At 38.2% G+C, this 27,913-nt stretch overlaps 1 pseudogene across 1 annotated transcript; it reads left to right on the plus strand.

Annotated features, from left to right (window-relative positions):
• The first annotated feature begins 82 nt into the window (after window positions 1-82).
• LOC147873622 (fatty acid synthase-like) lies at window positions 83-27,901 on the plus strand (annotated as a pseudogene). The gene is made up of 29 exons (XR_015535535.1): window positions 83-91; window positions 518-592; window positions 5,578-5,775; window positions 6,910-7,041; window positions 7,439-7,669; window positions 8,241-8,430; window positions 9,052-9,281; window positions 9,714-10,018; window positions 10,859-11,003; window positions 11,835-11,951; window positions 13,228-13,336; window positions 14,076-14,333; window positions 14,891-15,076; window positions 15,856-16,288; window positions 16,337-16,349; window positions 16,391-16,723; window positions 17,127-17,317; window positions 17,594-17,826; window positions 18,578-18,698; window positions 19,559-19,566; window positions 19,678-19,924; window positions 20,240-20,534; window positions 21,008-21,099; window positions 21,782-22,019; window positions 22,937-23,145; window positions 24,122-24,420; window positions 24,942-25,208; window positions 25,385-25,627; window positions 25,877-27,901. The product of XR_015535535.1 is annotated as a fatty acid synthase-like (transcript).
• Window positions 27,902-27,913: the final 12 nt, after the last annotated feature.

Consider the following 27,913-nt stretch of genomic DNA (forward strand, 5'->3'; position numbering starts at 1 on the left):
AATTGTGATTGTCAACAAGGACGCTTATGTCTAATACCTCACCTTCAAACATTAACATGGGTTCCTAATCGTATATGCCTTCATGTTTCATGTTAGAAAGAAGACAGGGAAATTAATATTAAAAACAATTTTGATTTCACCAAAACATTTCATCTGGATTCAGGGTATTTTGAGTAAGGAAAGAGACAAACAGTGTGTCAGTGGAACCACGGTTCCGGTGAATTTGACGTAAATACGTCTATACAGAAAGGAAGTTTATATATTGGCTTTATTCTAAATATTTCCTTCATACATGCTTTACATTTGAGATAAGTTTGATTAAGACATTGATTATTCAACTTCAATTAGTTACGCTTAAGATGGGTCTGTGGTAGCTGAATGTAATGAAATGTATTGTAATGTAAGGTAAGGTAAGGTAATGTAAGGTGTAACAATGGTTTATCAACAAATAAACAACAATGGTTACCTAGGAAATTTCATCTGTTTATCAACACATCGACAATAATGGTTACCTAAGGAACGTCAACTGTTTACTCAACATTATTGTTACCTAGCGAGTAGTTTTTGCAGGAAAAATTTAGCTAGAGGAGGAGTGAGTATATTTGTTAAAAATAATCTGAAATTTAGCCAGATAGAGCTAGTGCAATTTTGCAAGGAGCAGGACATTGAATGTTGTGCTGTACAACTTGATATAAATTTTTCTAAATTATGTTTTTTAGCAATATACAGAGCACCAACAGGTGACTTTGAAACATTTATTAACAAGTTAAACAGCATTATGGACTACCTTTACAAACCGAAAACGGAATTTGTCATCTGTGGGGATATAAATATTGACTATCTCTCTGAAAGCTGCCATAAGCAATGTCTAAATTCTCTTTTAGCAACGTTTAATCTTACACCTACAGTTAGCTTTCCCACAAGAATTCAAAATAGCTCAAACTCTGCCATTGATAATATTTTTGTAGATAGTTACAGGTTTGAACACATTTCCATTAAACCGGTAATAAATGGGCTATCTGATCATGATGCTCAACTATTAGTTATAAAAAACATAAACCTTATTTCTAACTTTCACAATGATAAGAAGGTAACTAGAGTGATAAATGAAGTCACTTTAAATGAATTTATACATCTCAGTAGTGAAGATTGGAAATTATTACTCAGTGGTGGTGATATGGATTCGAAGTTCAGTTCTTTTCTAAACATCTTTTTAAGCATATTTGAAAAAAGTTTTCCTACTAAAACAGAGAAAAAATTGTCTGAAACCAATGTATGGATAACTAAAGGAATCAAAACATCATGCAAATGTAAGCGAGCTCTTTACCTAAGTAGCAGGTCCAGTAATAACCCACTATTGAAGCAACACTATAGAAAATATTGCAAAATTTTATCTCAAGTCATTAAAGAAGCTAAACACATGCATTACAATAAATTGACAGTAGAGTCTGAAAATAAAGTAAAAACTTTTTGGAAAATTGTAAAAAAGGAAACTGGCAAACAATCTACAGACATTGAAAGCCCACCATTAATAATAAATAGTAACAGAGTAAATGATCCTAAACTTATAGCTAACTATTTTAATACCTACTTTTTAACGATTGTAGAAAGAATGAACAGCAGTGATACCATAACTCCAAAAACCGAAGATGCCTTGAAGTTCTTGGCTAAGGCAATTCCTAATTCATTTCCAAATATTAATCTTATTCCTACCACACCAAATGAAATTAAAAGTATAATAACTTCTCTCAAGTCAAAAAATTCATTTGGCTATGATGGAATTTCATCTAAAGTACTTAAATCTTGTGTGGATTATATAAGTATTCCATTAAGTTATCTCTGTAATCATTCAATGGCTGTAGGAATGTTTCCTGAAAGACTTAAATATTCAAAAGTAAAACCACTATATAAAAAGGGTGAAAAATCCTGCATCTCTAACTACAGACCTATTTCACTGCTGACAACATTTTCTAATATTTTTGAGAAAGTTATGTGCAAGAGAGTAAATAATTTCTTAAACTCAAACAATCCTTGTCGAGGAGCAATTTGGATTTAGAAAAAATCTCTCAACAGAAAAGGCTCTATTTAGTTTCACAAATGAAATTGTATGTGCCCTTAACAATAAAATGCATGTGGGTGGAATATCTTGTGACCTAGCCAAGGCATTTGATTGTGTAAACCATGAAATATTACTAATGAAACTGAAATTTTATGGGATTCGAGGTATAGCAGGACAATAGTTTAAATCCTACCTAAATAACAGAAGGCAGAAAGTAGAAATTGAAAGCCCCCATACCAATCAAAATATCTATCAGAATGGGGTATCGTAAATCACGGAGTGCCACAAGGTTCAGTTCTTGGGCCCTTACTTTTCCTCATGTATATAAATGACTTGCCGGCAACTGTGAACTCTATATCCAAACCCATTCTTTTTGCTGATGATACAAGTATCATTATTGCACACCAAGAATTGATCTATCTTGAAAATATCATGAATGATGTATTTGCCAACATAAACAAATGGTTTAGAGCTAACAAACTGGCACTAAATTTTGAAAAAACAAACTTCATAAAATTTGTTACTAAGCACAAGACATATCCTAGATTAAATATAGGTTTTGAAGAAAAATTAATTGTGGAAGTTGAAACAAACAAATTCCTTGGCTTACAAGTCGACAGTACCTTAAATCGGAAGAAACACATTGAGTATATTATTCCCAAATTAAGCTCTGCATGCTTTGCCATGAGAACAGTCGTACCACTCATGACAATAGATACTTTAAAGCTAGTTTACTTTGCATACTTTCACTCTGTATTGTCATATGGATTAATCTTTTGGGGAAATTCAACAGACAGTAATAAAGTTTTTTACATGCAAAAGAAAATAATTAGAATAATGGCCGGTGTCAAAAGCAGGGTATCTTGTAGAAAATTATTTCGTAAATTTAATATACTTCCACTTGCAAGTGAATTTATACTCTGCTTGCTATCATTTGTGGTGGAAAACATGGATAAATTTAAAAGAAATACAGATGTACATAATTTAAAGACAAGACGTAAACATGATCTATATGTGCCAAATGCTAACTTTACTAAATATCAGAAAGGAGTGTACTATACAGGTATCAAGTTATTTAATAATCTTCCACCAACAATTAAAAGTCTAAATTATGATATAAAGGTATTCAAGCCTGCACTGAAAGATTACCTCTTTACTCACTCCTTCTATTCTGTAGATAATTTCATCTCTGCTGAAAATGTTTAAGCTTTATATCCATAATCTACGTATATGTAAAGCAAGTTTTGTATTTATATTTAAAATTCTGAGGTTTATGTATATTAATTTGTAAAATTATTTTTCATATTTGTATTGCAGAATCTGAAATTTATGTACATTGATATGTGAAATACGTTCTTGTACTTGTGTTGAAAGTTGTGAAGTGTATGTATATTGTATGAAATGACATGTTCTGTCCTTTGGTTGAGTCCTAAGAAGGATCTATGGAATGTAAATAAACTCTACTCTACTATACTTTACTCTAATTGTTATGTAAACAGGTGACGTTTCGTAGGTAACAATAACAATTGAAGTTTCCAAGGTAACATAACAATGCAGTTACACTTTTTCCTTTCACTTTTTGCCGAATGATATTGACCCTTCCATATAGACGTATTTATGTCAAAAAGAAATACTATAAATAATAAATTAGTACAATGTACAAGAAGGGAAATGCGATGGTCTGTTTTACATTACTGCAGTGTTGTATACTGATTCTAGATGTCATTTTTGGCAAACGTTCACACACACACACACACATGCAGTCAGAGATGCTGCATTAACCATTACGGTAAATGTGCCTAAATTTGGAAGCTTTTGGGCAGGGGTAGAACAGTTACAACTGTGCCATTGGGAATTGAGAAAAACTTACCAGTGATGCCAAGCCAATAAGAAATTTGGTTGGCATACATAGCTCGAACACAACCTGTGAGGCCATATCCATTTTCATGTGGCTTCTCAAAGTACCAAAATTTTTCTGTCTCACTGAAGCACGCTCCTACAAACACCCCAATTTTCTGTCCCTTTAGGTATTGAGGGTTGACACCTTAACAGAAAAATAAATCAGTATTACCAACACAAACATTCTCTAAGTCATTCCAGAATGTGAGGTATCAGGTACGGAGAGCAGTTGATTTGTAATATCCCTGAACACTCCAGCTATCACACGAATAGTATCACCTCGGAAGCCCACATGTGTCAGGAATATAAAGGATTCCCCTCTCCAATTCTTCCCTTATTTTGTACATGAGTTTGAGCTGCTGTCCTCCTCCTTATATGTAGGCATTGCAACTTCAGCAAATATTTCTGAACACAAAACAGATATCTTGTCCTGAAATGTTAGCAGTTTCTCTTCAAATATTGTCTTTCAGTCCTTGCAAGTAATGTGGATTTTTCAACATCCTTTATTGTCACCCACAAATAACAGTTCAATGGACTGAAATCTGGAGAGAGTTATAAACCACTGACAAAGTATGTCTTTTAGTGCAGTCACTGAAAAATTTGCTAAATAGGCTATGGCATTATCCTGCATGAAGCAACTATACACATTTTTTCTTCTTCTTTAATTCTCTAAGAAATGGTATCAGAATTAATTGAACATAATGGCTGGAATCAAATGTTTCGTCAAAAAATATAGGTCCTACGATTTTGCATGCACCCACTGTGCACCAGAATCTAAATTTAAGGTCATGCAAGGGAACATCATAAACTGCATGGGGACATTCAGAACAAAACTTTCTCAGGTCATGTGGCTACCATCCCCTCTCACTCCACGTAGTTTAGCGTTTGTACCTTCAGGAAGATAGTAAACTAATATACAAACAGCGAGACACAACACCATCTGTCGATGTTACTGTAAAAACACATCAATCATCATTCTGCAAATAATTGATATGTAAAAGCAAAGGTAAGTGAGGCACAGAGTCAGCAATGTTTGACAGTCAAGTGATAGGAAAGCTTGCGAATTGTCATGTGCTACAGACGCAGCTTCATTATCAAGCGGCAGAAAAGAATCAAGGAAGTTTATTATGAAGTAGAAGAAAGCTTTTTACCCAGATAGCCAGAAATTGAAAACCTCTCTCTTTGTGCTATCATTTGCAGAATGAATTCATACTGTCACAAATCCAGTTAATCATTTTGGTTTTATAGATGGATAACAAATCTGCTGTGTTTATGCCTCACATATCTGTTTGCCATGTGGACAGACATCTGTAAACTTGAATTCTTGTTGTAATCTCAAGTGAAGTGTGATTACTGAAATTTCATTGTGTGTGTATATTTACTTTTATCAAAACCTATAGGTTGTTACCTGGAAAATAACTTGCCACACAATGCTTTGTAGCAGTTGTTACAGTTTTAGTTTCCTACCAGGAGTCATGTTTTGCCTTATTATTTTGAGTAGGAAAAATGAGCTCAAAAGTGCGTGAACATAGAAAATGTGCATTCCTTTTCCTCAATTGGGAGGCAGAAGCTAAGAAGATTCATTCACCATAACCAAATAAAAATGTGTTTTGTTTCAGGTGGTGACAGAGACAGTGCCTTGGACTGGCGAGCTTACAGGAGTCAGCTCATTTGGATTTGGAGGAGCAAACACTCACATTATATCACAGCGGAATCAGAAGAATAAAATAAATGGTGGGGCTCCTACTGACTCTGTTCCTCGACTTGTTGTAGCATCTGGGCGCACAGAAGAGGCAGTTGATGTAATCCTCAAAGATGTAATTAGGAAAACCCAAAAGAGTTGATTTAACATTTTACAAAGCTAAATCTTTGAATTTCAAACATTGTGTGACAGACCTCCTCCATTTGTATTCTTTCTTGGGTTATTTAAAACTGGGCAGCTTGTCGCTGTTGTAATGCTGAGGGCTTTCGTTCGGCAGATACCCAGTTTCAGTACCACGGCTATCTGTGCTCAATCTGTTGTGGCTTTACTCAGTTAGGTTCGGTTAGTTTACTTTGAATAGGCCATGGCTGTATTCTTCCAAATTTTAGCCTTTAGATCATTTAAGTTGAAACCTCAGCAGTTGAAAGAACATTGTTAAGTAACTTTACAGTTAAGTATTCTGACTGCATTGCTCACAGTAGGAATTTAAGTTTGGTGATTGCAGTGAAAGATGTAAAGGGCTGTTTGCTGAAATTGCTATATGCTGAACTTTATTGGATTCTACCAGACGAGATGCACTATTTTAAAGAGTGTTTCAAATTCAGTAACATAACATTCTAGAATTTAATTTCCTGCACAACTGTTGATGCTCCAGCTGCTTTAGTTGAGGACTGGAATTGTATATTTGTTTTATTTGGCTTGAAGTTTCTGTTACACAGATGGGTTATGTTTCTGCATGTGCCGAGATGCTGTTATCTGAATAATTTCCAGTTTAGCCACATTTTATTTTAGATTATCTGAGCATTATCAAGAAACTTTTGTTTCTCTTATCTGTGTGTCTTACTAAGCATAAATAAGAACAACAGTGTTATAAATTGTTGTCTGGTATTAACAAGTATTAATTATGTCAAATTAACCACTGTCGTATGTGAACAGGTTATTTGAATTTGAGTAGAATGGACCTACAGCCAGGCTGTAACTCTGGGTTTAACAATTGAAATGCACGGCCTGGCCAGGTGGACTGTTCTTCAGGTGCAATGCACAGTCACTATGTGGTAATGTGTTTCAATTGTCCTTGTGTAATCAAATTCAGCAGCATTCTCACCCAAGGTTTTCTATTCTGGTTCATAAATATAAGGGGATTTGTACAGGCCTGCTTCATCGTCATAAACAGGATGCTGTGTGATTATGTGGCCAGTTGAAATTCTGAAGTTGGTGCTTTATTTTGTTTTGTCATATGTGTGTACAGTTTGAAAGCCGGCCAGTTGATGCAGAATTTGTGCACCTGATGCATGATATACAGTCGAAAGAAATTATTGGCCACAAATACCGAGGGTACACTCTTCTCACACAGGATGGTAGGGAGCTGAGGAGTATTAATGTAAGTACTCCGATAATGTGGCATTGGATGTTCCAGTTTGTTCCTCTGACAAAATGTTATTTTAGGAAGAATGCAAGGAATTTATTAGTACCTAATTTTTCTAGAGTTATTTTGTTATCATTTAATGATAAGTGTGAATAATGCAGTGAATGTATCTTGCAGTGCACCAAATTGATGAGTTAACACAGTTAAGAGGTTAAAGTGGTCTGTTATTGTTTACTTTGTAAATGTGATTATTAAATATGCACATAAAATAAGAATTTATGTAGTGTTATTGTCAGCATTAAGTACAATTTTTTTATGAATATTATTTATCCCTCCTATAGTCAGAACGGAGACATTTCTGATAATCAGTAACATTCAGAACACATAACCTTGTATACTGCTTTGTTCTCAGTTCTATCCAGGAAGCAAACGACCAGTCTGGTTCGTGTTCACTGGCATAGGTTCGCAATGGTCAGGTATGGGGAAATCCCTCCTGAAACTGCCTGTTTTTGCAGCAGCCATTGAGAAGTGCCAGCAAACTCTCAATAATTTTGGTGTGGATGTTCTGAATATTATCACATCTGATGATCCCAGAATCTACAATAACATCCTCAATTGCTTCGTGGGCATCGCAGCCTGCCAGGTGAAAAACGTGGCAGCAATTTTACATCTTTTCTTGGGAGAAATCTTGATTAATACCATTTATCTGCATCCCAATCTTTCTGCAGAAGTGTTGGATTGCTTATGCTTAACTTTTTCTAATGGGTCCTGTAATTTTAATTTGCATTGTCTTGATTCCTGATTAAAATATAGTTCTTTCTCTAACCTGAACTAGAACATTATATTATTCTTTGTAGCTGTGAATGTGAAACCATTCCTCTGAACACTAAAGTGCAAAAGAAGTTCTGAAAAACAAGAATACTTCTGACACAGGTCAATTTGCTGTATTGATATACTATAGAATTTATTACATAAAATAGGCTTTGCTTAAGACTTTATACTTCCTGTAAATATTCGGCGCATAAAGTGTCCAATTTGTGGCATGCTGCCAGGAAATAGGAAATTGATCAGTGGGAATATATTGGATTTGTCATTAATTAGAGTAAATTACAGTTTCTTTTAAGAATAGTGTAGGTAGAGACTGAGCGCTTTCACTAGTCTGCGTTACTAATTTTGAAACTAACTAGATATTGAACCCCATCTGTCTGATGTAGATAGGGCTGGTGGACATCATGAGAGCAGTGGGCATTGAGCCTAATGGCATTGTGGGTCACTCAGTGGGGGAGCTGTGCTGCGCTTACATGGATGGCTGCTTCACGGCAGAACAGACGGTGCTGGCGGCATACTACTGTGGCCTTGCATTCCTAGAAACAGATCCCATCGAGGGCATGATGGCTGTAGTGGGTAAGTCTTCTGGTTTGAGACATGATTACAAGTAGCTCTGCGTGTAAGTCAGCTATAATGACTGCAGTCAGTAATAAGAGATTTAAATGTGTTGAGAGCGCAGGTACTGAGTGGTCAAAGCAGGCGTCTTAATGGTTTTCCTAATTTCCTCTAGTGAATTCTTGAATATCACCACAAAATGGTCAATTACCAATTCATCCCATGTATTTTTACATTCAGCATCTGTTATCATCCTTCATTTGACAATACACTGTTTAAGTTTTATCGGATGGTAATAGGGGATTTGAAACCCCATATTACAGTGTTGCCAGCTGGACTATAAGTCAGGGGTTAGCGTTTTAATGGTGTGTTGGTGCAATGCACAGTTGGTCGGATCACATGTATACAGTAACTCCAGGGTAATAAATATTAAACAAGAAATAACAATAATAAAAGTGTATGACTTTTGATTTTGATATAGAACTCATTCTAGTATACCAGTATTCTCTAATAAACTTTGTATATGAATCCATATATGAAGGGTAGTTGGTTGTGTTTCATCCAGTAAGTTTCCTCCTACCAATCAAACTTTTGACCATGAAAGTAGTCCACTTGATTCTTATTAAGTGTTTTCTCTCACAGGTCTAGGAGCTGAGGAGACCAAGAAATTCTGTCCACCTGATGTTGACGTGTCGTGCCACTATGGACATAACTTCTGTGTGGTGTCAGGACCGGCCAAGTCCATGACGGAGTTTATAAATTCACTGCTGCTTCAAGGCATATCCACTACACAGATGAACTGTGCCAACATCGCTCAACACAGCAAGCACATGTCCTCAGCTGGACCTCTCCTGCTCAAGTATCTGAAGCAGGTAAAGTGTGTTGACTGCTCAGGGAATGTAATTATGAAACTGTGGTACATCACAGGTGTCATTTGAAGAAATTTTTAGTGGAATGTACTGGCTCTCAGGATGGTGTAGTTTTAGGAATCTTCAAGAAGAGAGTTGCTAGTTAATTATTTATTGTGAATTACTGGATATATTTTGTTGAGAAAAGTGTTCATTGGTGTGAATGGAGTTGTGATCCTTCAGGTTCTACAAAACAAATTCATGAGCTGTATAACTCTCAGCTTCTTGATGTACACCATTCACTGTTAATTAGATAAATAGGTAGAAATATGTATGTCATTAATTTGCTTGATTGTTGTCTTGGTAATTTATTTAGAAACTTGTTAACACGTCTATTTACTTCAGTAATTATTTTTCTAATATGGTAGATTCTGTCAATAATGTTCGTGTGTGTAGCTGATCCCACATCCAAAGATTCGGTCTTCACGCTGGGTGAGTTCTTCAGTGCCAGAGAGTGAATGGAACTCTCCGTCAGGAACACACTCGTCAGCCGAGTACCACACCAACAACCTGCTTACTGCAGTGCTTTTTGAAGGGGCGTCTCGACACATCCCACGTAACGCCATCACCATCAAGATTGCTCCACATGGTTTCCTGCAGGCGATCTTGAGAAGTTCCCTCAACAAAGGCATCACCAACATTGCCTTTGCACAGCGAGGCCACCCTGACTGCACCGAGGTCCTCCTCACTGCTCTTGGCAAGTGCGTATCTTCTTATGTTTGGGAATAAAATCCCTGATTAGAAATGGAATTTTGTGGTTTAACTGAGTTTTCAGTATTCAGTAGCTTTTACAGGAAAAATAGGTTGGAAAATTAAACATTTTAATGACCCTACTTTGGCTGTTTTTAAGCAAAATGTAGGTTGATGACATCATGGAGCAAGTCTTCTTAAATTTGGCATGAAATTAGTTCATGAACATAACAACAAATTCTGTATGAATACTGTTTATAAGTCACCAACAATGATAATGTTGATGGTGGACATTAATGAGGTTATGTTGACAAAATTTTCATAGACAGTCTGTAGGCAATGTGTTTTTGCAATGATTATAATTGGAGGCTGTAATATTTGTGTTTTGTCTAAGAGTTGGTAAGATTCATTTGTAAGATGATCTGCACTGAAGACCGGTTTGCTATCCCATTCAAATTTTAGCAACAGAAACTAAATTGGGTATTGAATATCTTATCTACTTGGATTTCATGCATTTTGTTCTTAAAGTTATCTCATATTTCTGTGTGTCTGCAGTTTCACTGCACCGTTCTAGTGACGATACGTCGCTTATGCTTGATGTTGTAACAAAATTAGTGATTTCACTGTGGTTTCTTCAAAATGAAATATAGGTTTATTCTGTTCAATGTTACAGTTGATTATTTATTTCATTAATGTTCTGTTTGTTCCCATATCACAATCTTGATTTTGGATGCCAGACTTGACACTTGGTGTAACTTTTATCTTCTTATGACTCTGCTGCCCTCATGGTCTTCATCACCGTCAGCAGCAATAGCGCTCTCCACAAAATGGCTTTGCTGTTTGCTTTGCAGGCTGTATGAGCTGGGTTTGCAACCACAGCTGGCAAACTTGTATCCACCAGTACAATACCCAGTAAGCAGGGGGACTCCAATGATTTCACCGTTGGTCCGGTGGGACCACTCAGAGGACTGGTACATCATGTACTTTACAACACAGGTAACTCCACTTCTAGACTGTGAGTAAAGATGAATGTTCTCTGCAAAAAAGGTACACACAGCAGAAGATGAAATGTTACCACATCAGACTTTAAAACAATGTAGTATTCTCTCTATATATATATGGGCGAAAAGTAGATGTTGTGTAGGTGATGTCAGAATTCTAGTCTCAAATCATAAATGTACATTTGCATAACTCACACCGTGGGCTTGACTGCACAACTTTAAGTGCAATCCAGAAACAATACCTGCTAAGAATGTTTTTTGTTTGATTACTCATGGGCCTTGTAGTTTGCCCATATTGATGATGCTCTTTCGGGTTCATCTCACGTAGTTTCTACATGTCTGTACCACTGAGGTAAAGTCTCAGTAGAAAGGTATTACACTCACATTCCGCTAAATGTTGTCATCTGTATAGAGGCATTAACTCAATTTATAAATGAATAACTAAGTAACTTAGAGTACATCTCTGTACAAATTTTTGCTACTACAAATTTCAGGCACATGGAATTTTTTAGAAACATTTACATGTTTATAACTCAAAGCATGCATAAAACAAAACATATATGATCTGATAACATTCCTATGATCTGTGTCAAATCCATTTTTCATTTGCTAAACTTGAATTTTGTTAAAAAGTACCTAAATACATATTTTACTTTGTTGCTCTGTTATTGTTTTATGTTCAGCGCTGTTTATGCCAGTGAACATGTAGAGACCATAAAAATGAGGTAATGTTTTGACTGAGGAATAATTTTCGTCAGAAAGGACTGTACGCCGTGCAGTTAGTTACGGCTTTATGTACTTGCTGCGTATTATAATTGTGTTACAGCCTACAGAGAAATCCGGTGAATACTCCATGGTCATCAGCTTCCAGGATAAATCAGTGGAATATTTATATGGACATGTTATCGATGGTAGAAATTTATTTCCTGCCACAGGCTACCTTGTGAGTTTTATCAAAATTTATATGTTAATCTATGTCCCGTTTACAGGATTTATTAATACAATTTCATATTTGTCCTACTGCATAGTAGTTAAATATGCAAACCGTTAAAGATGATTTTTAACAGTGACTAAGATATATCATTTGCTATAAGATTTTCAAAATAGAGTGTTTGAACTTTTATATAATTACTTGTGGTTTATGTAATTAGGGATAACAGAATTTTTCAAGAAAAATTCACAGACTTTTCTAATAACAAAGATGATTGCAGCAGTAAAGAGTAGTGTGCAGATCTTATTCTTCTGTACAGTAGCAATGTTTCACTCAGTGTTCTTGTGAGTTACCAATAATTAAGATTGACTATTGTAGCAGTGGAAACAAATTAGTTCTGAATTGTCTTTAATTACTTTTATACAGTTTATGTAACACAATTAAAGATCCTGGTATTGCATTGGACCTTTTAGGACTCAGATATTGGACTTACTGCCAAAGAGTAATAGTTTCAGCAGTTTCAAATATATGTCTGCTTCACTTTGCATACAAATTTTGTAAGTGAGTTTGAATTTTTTTTTACATGTCATTACCTCCTTAAACAGTCTTCATACCCCACAGGGTGAGAAATAGCAATAAAGGGATTTACCTGAGGTAAGACAGCTCTACATTAGGATGGGTTGAATGATGTGTGTCAGTATACCTTTTCCATATGTACTCTTTCTTTCTTTCTCATTGGTCTTGCATTCAGTTGTTAGATGTACAGATCTGCTGTTGGTACTATTAATGAAGACAGCAGATGTAACATTGCAAGAAGATGAAAAATATTCTCACTTCTATTTCATTGAATACATATTTTGTTAAAATTCCATGAATTAGTTTATTTTATGTAGATCTATATTTCATGTCATGAGTCATTATATTTTTCTACAGTAAACTAGGTTGGCTACAGACTGAATTACCGATGTTCGATCCCCGTCGAGGGCAGAGGATTTTTCCTCTAGCCTCTGCATCCAGACCGGCTCTGGGCCTACCCTGCCTCCTATAAAATGGGTACCAAGGTCCTTTCGTGGAGGTAAAGCTCAGCTGGAGCATGACGCTAACCACTCGCCCCCATCTAGTGCCGTGGTTAAAAATGAGTAGGAGCTGTATTACCTGTCCCCCCCCCTCCTCTCCCTACATAACGTATAGTGGGACAGCTTTGCTTTTTATATAGTTTAAATAATTTTGATGATGTTTACGCTTTGTGCTTCAGTGGCACCACTAATTTGATGAGCATATTACGTAGGAACTTGTGTGGAAGTCTGTTGGGCAGATGACTAGACAGGATTATACCACGGTGTCTGTGGTATTCGAGGACGTTCAGTTTTACAGGGCTACAAACATTCCGAAGGATGGTTAGTATAACAGCAGAGTCCATCATTCTTGTTAGTCCGTGTGGCTCATCTGAATGGTTGATGCTTACATTTCATACTCTCATTTCAATGTGTGTAAACTCTTCTGGTCCTCCTGTAAGGCAGCAGAACCTGAACAGCAAAGACCAAACATAAGCCCAGAATGAGGATGGCTGTCTTCTGGGTTATATCACCCTGTAGTCTGTGTAGAAGATTACAAATATTTCAGAGGTTCCCTTCACAGCAGTGGCCTCTGAAACTGTAAACTTTTAATTGATTACGAAGTGCTCTAACCCAGTAAATAGCCATATTTGTACTTCCTGCAACAGAAATCTTAAATCCTATTAAGCCCAAGTTCACAACTGAAAATCATGAGAACATGTGTAACAGATCTTTTCTACATAAATCTATCATTTTATGAAGTAGTACACAAGGCCTTTGACTTGATTAATCTGGCTAAAGATAGTATTTTCTGTTGTAGGTTCTCAAGAACATGGTATTGAAGTTGGGGTATCATAAAAAGCTGACAGTTTATTGACTAGCTGAAAACTATGTTTTGACAGCTTATTGAAAGAAATGTAGTTGTGTTATGCTTTAAGAAATTGGTATACCTCCACTCTATGAAGAAACATTTCTTGCACGTCTTGTTGTGACACATTCCAGTTCTTGCATCAGAAAAGTTTTACATGATTAACCTATTGCCAAATGTCCTATATGTTAAAATTTAATTGTTTTTTCACAGGAAGCTTAGAGTTTATTGTCATGGTCCAGAAAGCAAGTGGGAAATTTGAGATAGTGGAAGGTAACACTTCAGTTGTGAGTGGTTTGGTGCGAATGCCTACCAATGCCTCTCGTGAAATGGTATCACTGGAGCCCCTCAAGCCATTCATTAATGATGAGTTGCTTGAACTTTCATCACGAGATATCTACAAGGAATTGCATCTGTCTGGATATAACTACCAAGGACTCTTCCGTGGCCTTGTTTATGCAGACAACTATGGTGGGTATCACTATGAACTACAGGAGAAGTTTTAATGAACCTGATGTCCTGTATTTTGTATTTGTGTAATTAGAAGTCGGTACTTTTTAGATACTCATGTTTCTGTAACCCTTGTGAAATGGATTCATGTACTTGTGACATTTCTGAACAGAAATAACTGCAGAAATAGGAACTCGAAAAAGTAAAGTAAAGTAAAGTAAAGTTTGTCCCGCTACGTGTCATACAGGCGATTGGGGTGAGAGGAGGTATAGCTCCTCTCTTTTTTGACCATGGCACTAGATGGGGGTGAGTGGTCAGCATCACGCCCCGGCCGGCTTTACCCCCGGGAAAGGACCCCTTGTACCCATTGTAGAGGAGTCTGGGTGGGCCCCAGAGCCGGTCTGGACGCAGAGGCTAGAGGAAAAATCCTCTGCCTCCGTCGGGGATCGAACCTGGTCGTCCAGCCCGTAGCTAGTCACTATACTGACTGAGCTATCCCGGCTCATAGGAACTCAAAGAATAAACATAAATTTATCAGACACGCTGTGTGAGACATGAAGATTTCTTGTTCTCGTTAGGTCGAACAGGAAAGGTTTCCTGGAAGGAAAACTGGGTGGTATTCATGGACAGCTTGCTGCAAATGAAAATCATTCAGGAAGACTCAAGAGGCCTCTTTGTTCCAACCTACATCCAGAAGCTCACAATAGATGCCAAACGACACGGGGCTGATGTCCAGGAACTATACATTAAGAATGGAGATGTTGGTAAGTTGGTTGCAGTCCAGCTTTGGTAGATTAATAATGAAGACCTAAAGATTTTTTATGTATACTTTACTCTTCCGTATATGTGAAGAATACCTCATGGCTAGTCTGTCCTACTGTCAGTGTTCATGCCAAATCTGTGATCTGTTATAAAATAATGCGAGAACATCTTAATTATTTTCATGAACTTTGATAAGATCATTGTGAGACTGAATGTCATTTCAAACTCATATTTTCTTTAATTTCCTGCAATTTTTAATACCAATTTTTTTTATGCTTAGACTTGTGACATAGAAGATTGACCCTCTGTAGTTATGTCATTACCAATGATCCTCTGATATATCATCTGTGATGTTCATCTGTATGCAAGTAACAGTTTGAAAACTATTGGCCTGGCAGCACCTCACCCTTTCAACCTGAAGGTCAGGGAATATGGTCTACTGCAGCGTATAGACACACTGGCACAGAATGGTGCTGCTGCGGCTGCCACTTCTGCCTGAGCCTCATCTGTTGTTTTTCATTCAAGCCCCTCTCTGTTTCTTCCACATTATAAGTGTATATTAAAACAAGTTATACAGATATCTGTTTTCAAGGTATAGACTGGATGTTAACTCCTACAGTATTATGTGCAGTGATGACCTCTGCCTTAGAGTTGTTGAATCTTTGTGTTCTAACACCTAACACTTGAATTGTACCAATTACATTGCAGTACTTCCTACACTTGATATCATTTCAGTTTCTTGTCATGAAATTACTGTGATTGTTGATGCTTGTTGTGACAGTGCTTCCAGTGCATGTGTACAAGGAGTTGGATATCATCCAATCAGCAGGCGTAGAAGTGCGAGGACTCAAAACCAGTGCCATAGCTCGACGTAAGGTCCTGACCAGCCCTGTACTCGAGAAATATGTCTTCATTAATAATGTAGAACCTGTGCACCTTGATTTGCACAGCGCACTGAGGGTGTGCACTCACATCGCTCTGGAGAACAAACTTGGCACCCATGTAAAAGTGGTGGAGCTGCACAACGAAGGCACCACGCTTCTGTCACCTGCCGTGGCCCTCATCATTGCAGATCTTCCACTTATAAAAGCAAGTGTAGCAGTGTGTAGGGCAGAGTCAGTTAACAGTCAGCAATGTTGTTACCTGTACATTGTGCACATGCACAGCCATTCATATACCATTCCCTGTGCGCATGGCGAGCTGCATTGCCTCTTGTAGTGATGGATCTGACTATATCAGAGAACCGATGATGTGATATACAGTATTTACTGGGATGCAAATGCTTAAAGAAATACAAAACAGGTCAGTGAAAATAGGAACATCTGAGCATATTTGAATTATGTGTGTTACAGGCAGACATAACAATTCTGGTAAAGGTGAGTGCCCTATTGGGGGCAGATCTTTACACAATGGGAATCAAGGTCGAGGAGCACGAACTAGAGAACGAGCAGAACTGCACACTGGTAATCACTTCGAACGTCCTGCTTCATAGACAACTGCTGCAGACTTCTGTTAGTGCCCTGGCTGATGGGGCCTGCATCCTGACTCGTGAGAAACTGGAAACTAAGACCACGTTCACCAGTGGTGTCAGGCTCGAGGTTGTGTTTGAGAAGACTCTCAAGGATGAGAAGTTGCTCTTGCTCAGGAAGGTAGTGGCACCAGTGACAGTTTTTCTCAGTATCTAACTTGCACTTAGTACACGAAACTTTCAGTCCAATCATATGAATGTGACCTATGAAATATGTCAATTTGTGCTTTTAAAATGCTGGAAAAAGTGATACATTGCAACATCTAACTTGATATATGTCCTAGAAGTTCCTACATTGCCATCCACATCATTCCTGATTAATTTTAATTTAATAAGAAATAAGTGGTGTTTCAGATATGTCTCTAAGCGAAACCAAAGAGACAAAGGAACATTTACTAATTCTGTAATATTAATAGAAGAATCCAAGTCAGTCCAAAGGTGGATATAGAACCATTAGCTTATGAAGAAACTGTGCTGAGGTTAAGTGAGTATTTTTTTCAAAAAGTGTGTAATGCCTTTTTCAGGGAGTTGTAGTGGAAAATCCAATTGTGATCCATGTATCAACTCACAACTATGATTGGCTACCACAAGTACAAACTGCCACCGATAGTAACTCCAAGCGTCACATTATTCTTGTAGCTCAGGGTGAACCGCTCAGTGGCATTGTGGGTCTTGTGAACTGTATCCGCAAGGAGCCGGGGAGTGACTTTGTTAGGTAAGAGACATTGTTCTTGAATAGGGTTTGACTTTCACGCAGTGGTGGAGATGTTGATTATGGTGTTATGGGTTGTCCAGTGGGTACTGTCATTCCTTTCCTGTGGGGTGAAGCATAGCCAGGGCATGAGGTTGAGAATAAGAAGGAACCGTCTCTCCTCTCTCCCCTGTATGCTTACACGGCACTAGCTGTGATAGTATATGATTCCTTTGGAATCAAATAAGCACAAGATTCGTTTGAGTATAAGAATTCTGTAAGATTTTACACATTTTTCAGGTGTTAATTTATTCCTGATGCCTCTGCACCCCCATTTGATCTTAACTTACCACTGTACCAGCAACAGCTGAGCAAAGATCTGGCTGTTAATGTATACATTGATGGAATGTAGGGGTCATACAGACATCTCCCCCTGGACAGCTGTGCTACTGTCACTGTGCCGCACGCCTATGTGAACATCATGACACGAGGAGATGTTTCCGGTGGTTGGAGGGAAATCTGGACATTGACAGGTGTGTTTGAGCTCCTCTGTATGGTCGAGTTCCAGTATGTAGTGCTGTGTTGATGTAAGGGACAAAAAATAACTGAACATTAATTTAGATGTTGCACTTCCCAGGAAATTCAACATACGAGGTCACTGTTGCGTGTATTTGTTCTCGTATGCTTACACACAACTGCCTGTATGTGTATATCTCACCTTTTAATTGTTCAATCAAGTGACAAAATTTGATATGAACAATAATGCTCTGGAGGCCAGCCAGTATCCTACAGTGAATGACAACAACGTTCAAACACATGAGGTGGGAGGAACACTTGCTGTTGTTGATGTAGTGTCCAACTTATATGGTAATTAATATATCTTTAAAACATGTCTAATTTTTTAATGCAATTTTTTTTTAAAATATAAGAAAACGGTAACTAACTAATTAATGAATTATGGGAGGTAATAATTTGAAACAGACTATGAAAATAAATGTAAATCTACATACAAATTATGTATGAAGTGTTGTTGAGAAGTGAACAATTACAAATATAAAAATGATGTGAAACTTTGAGGCTAGTTCTGACAAATTTGACCTGATGATACTGTTCAGAACTGAGGATACACAGCATAAGTTTGGCTCTGGAAGGTGCTTAGAGGACAGCTTGTGATACTGAGTTGACCTATATTACTGTAAATTATCAGCTGATAAGTTAAACAGTCCTGAGTTTGAGTCACTTCGTTGTTCGGAACCAGATTTATGTAAGTTTAATATGTTACAGCATTCAGACGGAACCAAATGAGGAACTGGTGCATATTTATTACTCTGCTGTAAACTTCAGGGATGTGATGACAGCATCAAGAATGGTGACGTTGAAAGCTCCTAAGCGTCGGCTGGATCTGGTGAGAATAGATCTCATGCTTGAAGCTGAGAATCGTAGATAATGCTAAAGCAGGCTATTCTGCCCTCCGTTATAGTTTTATTGATTAAAAACCACCGAACATTGCAGCCAAGTTCTTTACATTCTTTAGTCTTGTTTTACATTCAGAAATTCCTGGATACAAATCCTGGCCCATCGATGAAGTAACCTGACTGTGGTTTTCTGTTTTTATGTCCCTACTAGTTCTTCATCCACTAATCTCCATATCCTTAAATCTGTTTTGTTGATTTTACAATGGTGTGAGACTTCATCTTTGCAGAACTGCAGCCACAAATGGGCACTTTGTCCATGTCACCGATGATAATTGAGTAAATGAGGAATGGTGGTGGAATTATACTAGTAGGGGAAAACCAAAGTACTGGGAGAAAAACCTGTCACATTGGCGCTTGTTAACCACGAATTCCAAATGGACTGCCCTGGGAACTAACCCAGTCCTCCATGGTGAGAAGCCAGTGACTAAGCACATGTGCTATGAGCATGGTCTTCTGCATTCTGTATAGTCTGAGCTACTTAATGCATTGCTCAGTAAACTACAAATAAGTCCACTCACCCTAAAGCTGATTTTAAGTAATTGTGTTGGTAGGGCTGTGTTGAAGGTCTGGAGTAGTTTGTTGGCAACCAGGGACGCACAGAAACATAATTTGGTTTGTACACCCACTTTCTGACCTGGACTTTAACAATTCTGGACAAAATTCTGCACGCCCTTCATCAGCAAGCTTGTTTTGGTGACTGCTCTAGCTGCATGTTTCAGCTGGGTTAATTTTATCAATAACTCGGTATGTCACACATATAATCTCTGTATGTGTTTTATTTGGTTCTCAGCATTGGAAGTAAAATTTGTTCCAAATTTTATTAAAAGACTCAAACTTTTAATAGTGATATGGTGTACTTTCTTGGAGGTAGGATCCACAGTATTAAATTTGTATGTTGCCACTTACAAGTGGCTTGGGAGGCTGTGGTCTGGAGCTGGCTGAATGGCTTGTGTCACGAGGCGCTCGTAAATTGGTGCTGACATCTCGTAATGGCATCAAGACCGGCTACCAGAGCTTACGTGTGAGAATATGGCACAGCTGTGGTGTAACGGTAGTCATCTCTCTGGCTGACATCACCACAAAGAGTGGCTTTACAGATCTAATGTCAGATGCAAACTTGCTGGGGCAAGTCGATGCCATATTCAACTTGGCTGTGGTGAGTGTCGAAGGTGTTCAGCTTCAGAAAGTGCATAGTCCATGTAGTAAAGCACATAATGAACTCCTTACGATGCTAATGCATCTAACGATTTGATTGATAGGTAATAAGTGGCAGTATTGCTTCCTTCTGAGGCTCTGTGAGTGTTTGTGTTCTAGCATTAACTTAACGGTTAATCAGGGCTTAGGAGAAGAAGGTAGAGAATAAGACCGGAGTAGGAGTAGCTATTGGAAATGTTTCACTGCCTGTTTTGATACTGAAAGAGTCACCCATGCATTATTGTAAGTGCTGCGAGACAAACTCTTGGAGAATCAGACTGAGGCAGACTTTGCTGCTTCTGCAGGACCCAAGGCACTTGCAACGCATCACCTGGATGCGCTGTCTCGCCAGATGTGCCCACACCTGCGTCATTTTGTGATGTTCTCCAGTGTATCGTGTGGGCATGGTAATGCTGGGCAGACGAACTACGGCATGAACAACTCCGTCATGGAGCGCATCTGTGACGCCCGTGTCAGAGATGGGTTACCAGGTCTTGCTGTACAGTGGGGCGCTGTGGGGGATGTAGGGTTGGTTGCAGAGATTCTGGAGGGACTGCGAGACATTTGTATGGGTCAGTTGTGTTTGTACACCTGGGTGCAGATATACTGTGATGTGAAGTAAGCTTTCATCACTATCAAAATTTAGGCTTAGAATAAGGGTATATTCTTGATACAAGACATACTGGGGTTTAAGAGTTCTTTCGTTCATGATGTCAGTGTCATTATCTGGATGTAATAATAGTTCAGGTTTCATACAGAGCAGTTTAAATAATATTCTAAGATGTATTTCTGAAATATATCATTATTTCAGCTTAGTCTGAATAGTCAGCTCTTGAGTAAAATCAACGAGTAATGATTTCACGTGTGCTCCTCACTTGTTGTTGGCACAACCAGAAGAATTTGACAGTATCAGTCTTCAGATAGAAGTTCTTCTTTGACCAAGCAGTTATATAAATTCAAAGTAAAATCATGAGACATGCAGATGATACCATAGGTTTAACATGGAGGCTATGTGTCTGAGCTCTTTCTTGTGTCCTTGTCTCAGTGACACACCTGTCGCAACCCGTTCAGACATGTCAGATCTTCTGTGTTGGGACTAGCAAACTGTTCTCAGGAAAGTGGCCTGGGATTCCAGTGGTGTGTGTGTGTGTTTCAGAGGGATTATAAGTTGAAATGCGTATTTTACCAAAAACCATTGACCAGTGCTATGTTTATTTAAAGTTCTAATTTTTTCAGGTTTTTCTAGTTGCATGCCAACTTCTTTTTCTTTCAGAGCGAAAATAATTTGTGAAACACTTCGGTAAGTTTTACTGTGTGTGAGTAGGTCTGATAAAGTTCAGACTTGCAGGATAATTATGTAGAAGAAGTATATTATACAAAGTATCGCACATTCTACTCCTTAAATGTTGGGGGTCTCACATGTGATAACATTTCAGAGACATGGCTCTCCTCGTTCGTTTACTTCTTAATACTAGGGATTGCAGAAATGGCATTTGAGGCATGCAGAAAAATAGGAGTTAATTTGAAAGAAAATGTTAAAGAAATAGTGGAAATAACTGGAGGAAAACAACAGAGACTCCTGCCTTGGCTTTTCACACACCATTTTTGGATCATATCATTTTGCTGGATATAAATACAGCCTTGTCTTGGTCTAACATAAGAGTGAAGAGGAGAAGTTCTCAGAAAAATATTGGTCATCTGGATAAATAACACTTTGTGGAGTTGCAGGAAGACACATGTTTCTGAGGAACACACTGCCTCCATCCTCAGGGTACTGACACCTGAGTGGAGTTTCAGTGAAGTTAGCTTTATTCAATAGTTGAAAATGTATCAAAACAATATTGTTCACTGGGTATTTACAATTGAATTTTTAATATGTTTGTGTGTGTCATTAGTTGTAGGTGGCACCCTAGTACAGGGGATTTCATCATGTCTCGAGGTGCTTGACAGATTCATGAGACAAACGTGCCCTGTAGTGTCGAGCATGGTCGTGGCAGAAAAATTTGCTAGAACAAGCAAACATGCAAATGTTGTGGAGTGTGTGAGCAGCATCATAGGTAAGTCCAAAATAGCTTCAAATGTACTGCGATGAGATTTTTCAACAGTTCACTTAAGTACATAGGAATTGTAATGAGAAGAAATGGAAAAACAACTTAAAACTGAAGCAGCATTTAACGGATGGCTGTGGTGGTAGTAGACGTAGATTGTGTGATAGTTAGAAATTTCAGAAATTTCCTTTTTTTGTCTAGAGTTTTCTTAAGGTAAACTGTATATTAAATGATGAAATACCTGATTCATTATGATAACCTTAATGACACAATATATACTCCAGTGCTTCCACATAATGATTGTTTTACGCATCAACATTTTTCATACATGAATTACAGATTTAAACCCTGCACTTGAGGCTGTCAAGTAGTCTCTAACTCCTGGATTAAGAGTTTAGTATGTACTAATGTGACACTTAGCTAGTTTCATTGCATGTAGTTTGTGGTTCTGTCATTCTGGTTGGAGCATCAGTGCATGGAAGGCCTAAGGTCATTGTTGGAACACATTGTTGTGCATCAAAGGCCTTAGTTGACATTAGTGATACAATCGCCTATGTGATATGGTTGATGTACACCTTTTGAGTGTCATTGTTCTCCAAGACGTACACCTTTCCAAATTTAGTTATAGATTTTGTTTTTATTACAAAATATCACTTATGATTACATACAGGCCATGCTAGAGGCAGAAAAGTAGTGAACACTAGATGAAATGATTTTATGAATAAGAATAAAAATGTAGTTAAAAAATTTCAGGCTGTCTGTCTTCAGGGTCAGATCATTGGTTTACAAATACTCCTCCATCCAAGAAATGAACCTTTAAATTAGAACTGGTTTCTTTCACTTCAAGTCCTAAGTAACTTGCGTTTAATAATGAACAAGGATCTGAAATTGATTAGTGTTTAAAATAAAATAAATTTTTATCGCAGGTATCCGTGATCTCAAGAACATTAGCCCAAGTTCTACACTGGCAGAATTAGGGATGGACTCCATGACAGCTGTGGAGATTAAACAGTCACTTGAACGAGAGTTTGAATTATTTCTCACACCTCAGGAGATGCGAAACCTAACATTTGCGCACCTCGAGGAGATGGGCGCAAAAACCAGGTCAATGAGCAGGAAGAACAAACATCTCAAGGTTCATAACTTCTTCTTCAAAATGGAAAATATTATGAAGGTTTGTCAAGTAGGACTTAACATTTAGGGGGTCTTGTAATCCTGGGGTCTCAGGTTCGATTCCCGGTGGTGGCCGAATTTATAACTTGTGTTTGGCAAGGCCGTGGTCTAGGCAACACGGAGTTCTCCTCCGGGGGCTTCCCCGGTTTCTCCGTGGCATCCCAACAATTACTCCATTCACACACAGAAGAAGGCAATGGCAAACCACTTCTGGATCATCTGCCAAGAACGTATATGAACAGGTCCCAGTCCGAGAAAAGGATGGAAGGATCCTGTTCATATGGACCTGTTGTCAGACAGAACACTAAATAATAAAGCAACCTTGCATTACCTGAGGTTATTGTTGTGCAACAGTTAAAATGGAGGTCTAATTGTTGAAACACGTTGCTTTGCAGCAGTGGCCTCATGTAATATTAGTGCGAGGCTGACATAAGTTGCATATGTGACCTTGGATCACATTAGTGCAGGGATGACCTTTGTGGTCTGGCATGAATAACACCTTTGGATCATCATCATCATAATGAACTATTTAGGGTTTAGGCCATAAGCCTGTTCCTTTGAATTCCGAGATAGATGTTCTTGGTCCTTTCATCGACCCTTTGGTTGTCCCAGGTCTCTGCATCCTCATGGTTGGTAATAGAATGCCCATTTTGGAAGCCTATTTCTGTCCATGCATTGCAAATTGTCTTTCTGATTTTGTTGATAGTTTTGAATTTCTTCAACTATATTTAGAACCTGGCGTTTTTCTCTAATATCAGCATTCCTCTGATAGTAAAACCTAATAGTTGTCTCGAAAAGCGCATTTGTGCAACACCTTTGGAATGTCAGTAAAATCCAAAGAGTTTATCTGTTGAATCTTGTTAAGCCGGTAATCAGAAATTCTGATATTGAAAATGTGAGTTCACTGTTATAATTTTTGTAACCTGTTGTGTTTGCAGCTGCATCTCATGATGTTGAAGAACATCTTGAGGGACAGCAGTTTCTGCTGCATGTGATAGGGGATGAGGCATCTGCATCGTTGCCTGTTGTGCGTCTGCCATCAGCGACTGGAGTCGGGGCGGACGTAGAAGACGATGCAAAGGCTGGGCCAGTGCTCTTCATGTAGCCTGGTGTGGAAAGCATGGCATGCGTCCTGGAACCTCTTGCCAAGAATCTCAAATACCAGGCAATATGCCTGCACCTGGGATACAGCAGCCGTGGCCACACGGTTCATGACATGGCACAGTCTCTATTGCCAGTACGTAAAAGAGGCTGCTGTAATCTCATTAAATGAAAACATTTCCACAGAATGTTTTAATTAAATTTTAGAAGTGAATGTTATTGTTTGAAGTTGGAAATATCTAAGTAGCTGCTTGCAACAGAGTCCTTGTCGATATTTTTTTAGCTGATCAAGGAATTATCCACTTCTCATAGACTCTCATAATTCAATGCCATATTGTCAAGTACCTGCCATTGGACCCTGTTCTGAGTCAACTAAATCAAAGTTATGGTTTACAGACTTTTCTCCAATAATCATTTTAGCATTATTTTTCTGTCTGTGTTTGTGTGTCGCAAATAATGCTCTTTCATGTTGTTTGTCTTATCACATCTCTGTATTTATAACTCATTTACTCTAATCATACAAGGCTTACTGTTTCCCTTGTGACCATTATTATAATAACCTTTACAGTACAAGGTAAATATAATACAGAGGAAAGGTTTAATGTCATACGTTATTAACATGAGCTGTCACAGTGACCCACTTGTTTGTCTCGGCAGCACATACAGAGCCGCCTGAAGCCGCGTGCTCCATTCATTCTGCTGGGCTACTCGTTTGGTGGCCTGCTGGCTCTGGAACTGGCACTTAAACTTGAGACAGAGGGGCGGGAGGGGAAGCTGTACCTACTGGACAGTTCTCCAGATTTCACGAAGATGCTGGTGGAAAAAACTGTTGGCAGGAATGAGGATCAGTTTCAGATCAATGTCATATGCAATATATTCAGAATTGTTTCACCACGTGATGCCACATCAGCAGCCATTACTAAGGTACTTGATGACAAATGTTAAAACGCTAATACCGTTATTTCTCATAATTCATTTTCCATTTCACTTACAATGTCTTTCAGTAATATGTGCGTCTTAATTGTGACTAATATACACTTCAATATTTTTGTAGAATCTATGCCAAAGTTATTTAATGTTCATCTTGTACATATTGACAGTTGGTTCAGGAGATCACACCTCTGAAAAGCTGGGACGAGAAGTTTGATCACGTCATCAGTAAATTTCCTGTGTTGAGAAACAGTGCAGAGCACTACAAAGCTGCTAGTTTGTGTGTCTTGGATCGACTTAAAACCATTTCAAACTATGAGTGGGACTACACGAAAAAGGTCAGGGCTGAAACCACCCTTCTGAGGCCTGTTGCAATGGCAGTGAAATCATCGGATGATTATGGACTCTCTAAGGTGAGTATTCACTCATGCTTTATTCTAAACAAGTTGCACCCTCTGGAATTTTCAGTGTATCAAGATGTGAGCTGTGACACTGAATTATGTACAGGTGTAAATCAAACATTCAATGAGCTGTCATATTCTTCAGTAGCAGTAAGCGTTAAACTAAACGATGTTCTTGCTTTCTTGTCCACAGAGAGAAGTGTTCACACTGTCAGCTGCCCAGTGGTTGCATAAGTGTACATGTTTGATCTTGTGTTGCAGTGTTGTGAGAAAAAGGTGGAGGTATATTTTGTGGATGGCAACCACTTGACAATGCTGGGCAGCGAGGATGCTGCCGCCATTATCAACAGGCAGATTACAAATAATGAGGCCCTTTAATTGAAAGACATCCATAATCAGCAGAACATTTATTATTAAAGTAATTCATATCCACAACAGCCCATGTAGATTCTCACTTCTTTTGACAACAAAAATGCTTTCAGTTTGATTGTTAATGTAGTGTGGCTGCTTGTCATGTGCCTTGTGACAGGATTAATAGATTTATTTTTCTATTTGCATAACATAATGATCCAGCGTATCTCAGTCAGTATAATGACTGGGTATGGACTGGACTACTGGGATTCGATCCCTGACGGGGGCAGAGGATTTTTCCTCTAGCCTCTGCATCCAGACGAGCTCTGGGGCCCACCCAGCCTCCTATACAAGGGGTACTGGGGTCCTTTCCCAGGGGGAAAGCGCGGCCGGGGCGTGATGCTAACCACTCACCTCCATCTAGTGCCAACAATGAGTAGGACCTATACTTCTCTCCCCCCATGTGCCTACATAGTGTATTGATTGATGTCCTGGCGCTCTTAGCCAGGGCATAGGGCCTCGACAAAAGCAGTGCCAACGAGTTCTATTATGAGCCAGAACTTTCAGCTCCCTCCAGATCTTTCCTTCCTTATTTGCCTCCTCTTCAGTGGTTCTCCTCCAGGTTGTTTTTGGCCTTCTCCTCTTCCTCCGTCACTGGGGATTTCAGGAGAGTGCTTGCTTTACAACAGCGTTTTTTTCCTTCAGCAGGGTATGTCCAATCCATCTCCATTTTCTGCTCTTAATTTGTGTGGCTATTGGCTCCTCATTTGTTTGTTTCAAAAGGTCTTTATTTGTTATGATGTTGGGCCAAAACACGCGATGTATCCCTTGGAGGCAGCAGTTGATGAATACTTGGAGACACTTGGTGATCTCAGCGGTGACTTTCCAAGTTTTGCATCCGTAAAGGAGCACAGCTTTTACATTTGTCCTGAAGATCCGTAGCTTCGTCGATAATGAGAACTCTCGAGCTTTCCAAACAGGGTACAGTTGGATAAAGGCTGCGTTTGGTTTGCGGATTCTAGCCTTGACGTCTTCTCCCGCTCCTCCGTCTCTGGTAATTATGCTGCTGAGGTAAGCAAATTGCTCTACCTCTTCTATGCCTGTATCATTCACTCGCAGTCGGTTTACAACGCTGGCATTGAGCTTCATGTACTTGGTTTTCCCTGCATTTACTTTGAATCCCACCTACATAGTGTATAGTGGGACAGATTTACTTTTACTTTACTTTGCATAACATTACTGTCATTGTACTTCCACAGTTGATCTTAAAACTTTTCTCTCTTCAGAAAGAATAATTGTATCAACATGAACTTCGGCAGACTGGTATGGTAAATGACAATGTCTCAGCAGGAATCTAGTAATAACATTCCCACTTATAACATAAGAGTTTGTTTTCCTTCATGACAATGCACACAAATAGTTCAATGATGTGTATGTAGACCGTGGCCTACAATTCAATTCAATTCAATTAATTTATTTACATGTTTGCCAACAGCAAGAAGCCAATAACAGGCAAACACTGATAATACATAAAATAATAATGAAAAATAATACACAAACAGATTAACTAAACTTATACATGTACAGTATTAAATATAACTGCCAAGTACAGGCAAACCCAAAATTCAATTCAATTCAATTAATTTATTTACGTGTTTGCCAACAGCAAGAAGCCAATAACAGGCAAACACAGAATACATACAATAATAATGAAATAATAATGGATAATAGTAAACAAACGGATTAACTAAACTTATACATGTACAGTATTAAATGTAACTGCCAAGTACAGGCAAACCCAAAATAGAAACAATATTAACACAGAGCAAAAAATGAAGAAATATAAGGTAGTATATTTGCGTCATATTGTGAATTAGGTTAATATTTTCCGTCAAATCACAATTTTAATAAGATAATAAAATATTTAAAATATCATTTCACATTCCG

Source organism: Zootermopsis nevadensis, unplaced genomic scaffold (genome assembly GCF_977971745.1).
Source record: "Zootermopsis nevadensis isolate Lab colony 2312 unplaced genomic scaffold, Znev_1.0 Znev_ptg000017l, whole genome shotgun sequence".
Classification (NCBI taxonomy): Eukaryota; Metazoa; Arthropoda; class Insecta; order Blattodea; family Termopsidae; genus Zootermopsis; species Zootermopsis nevadensis.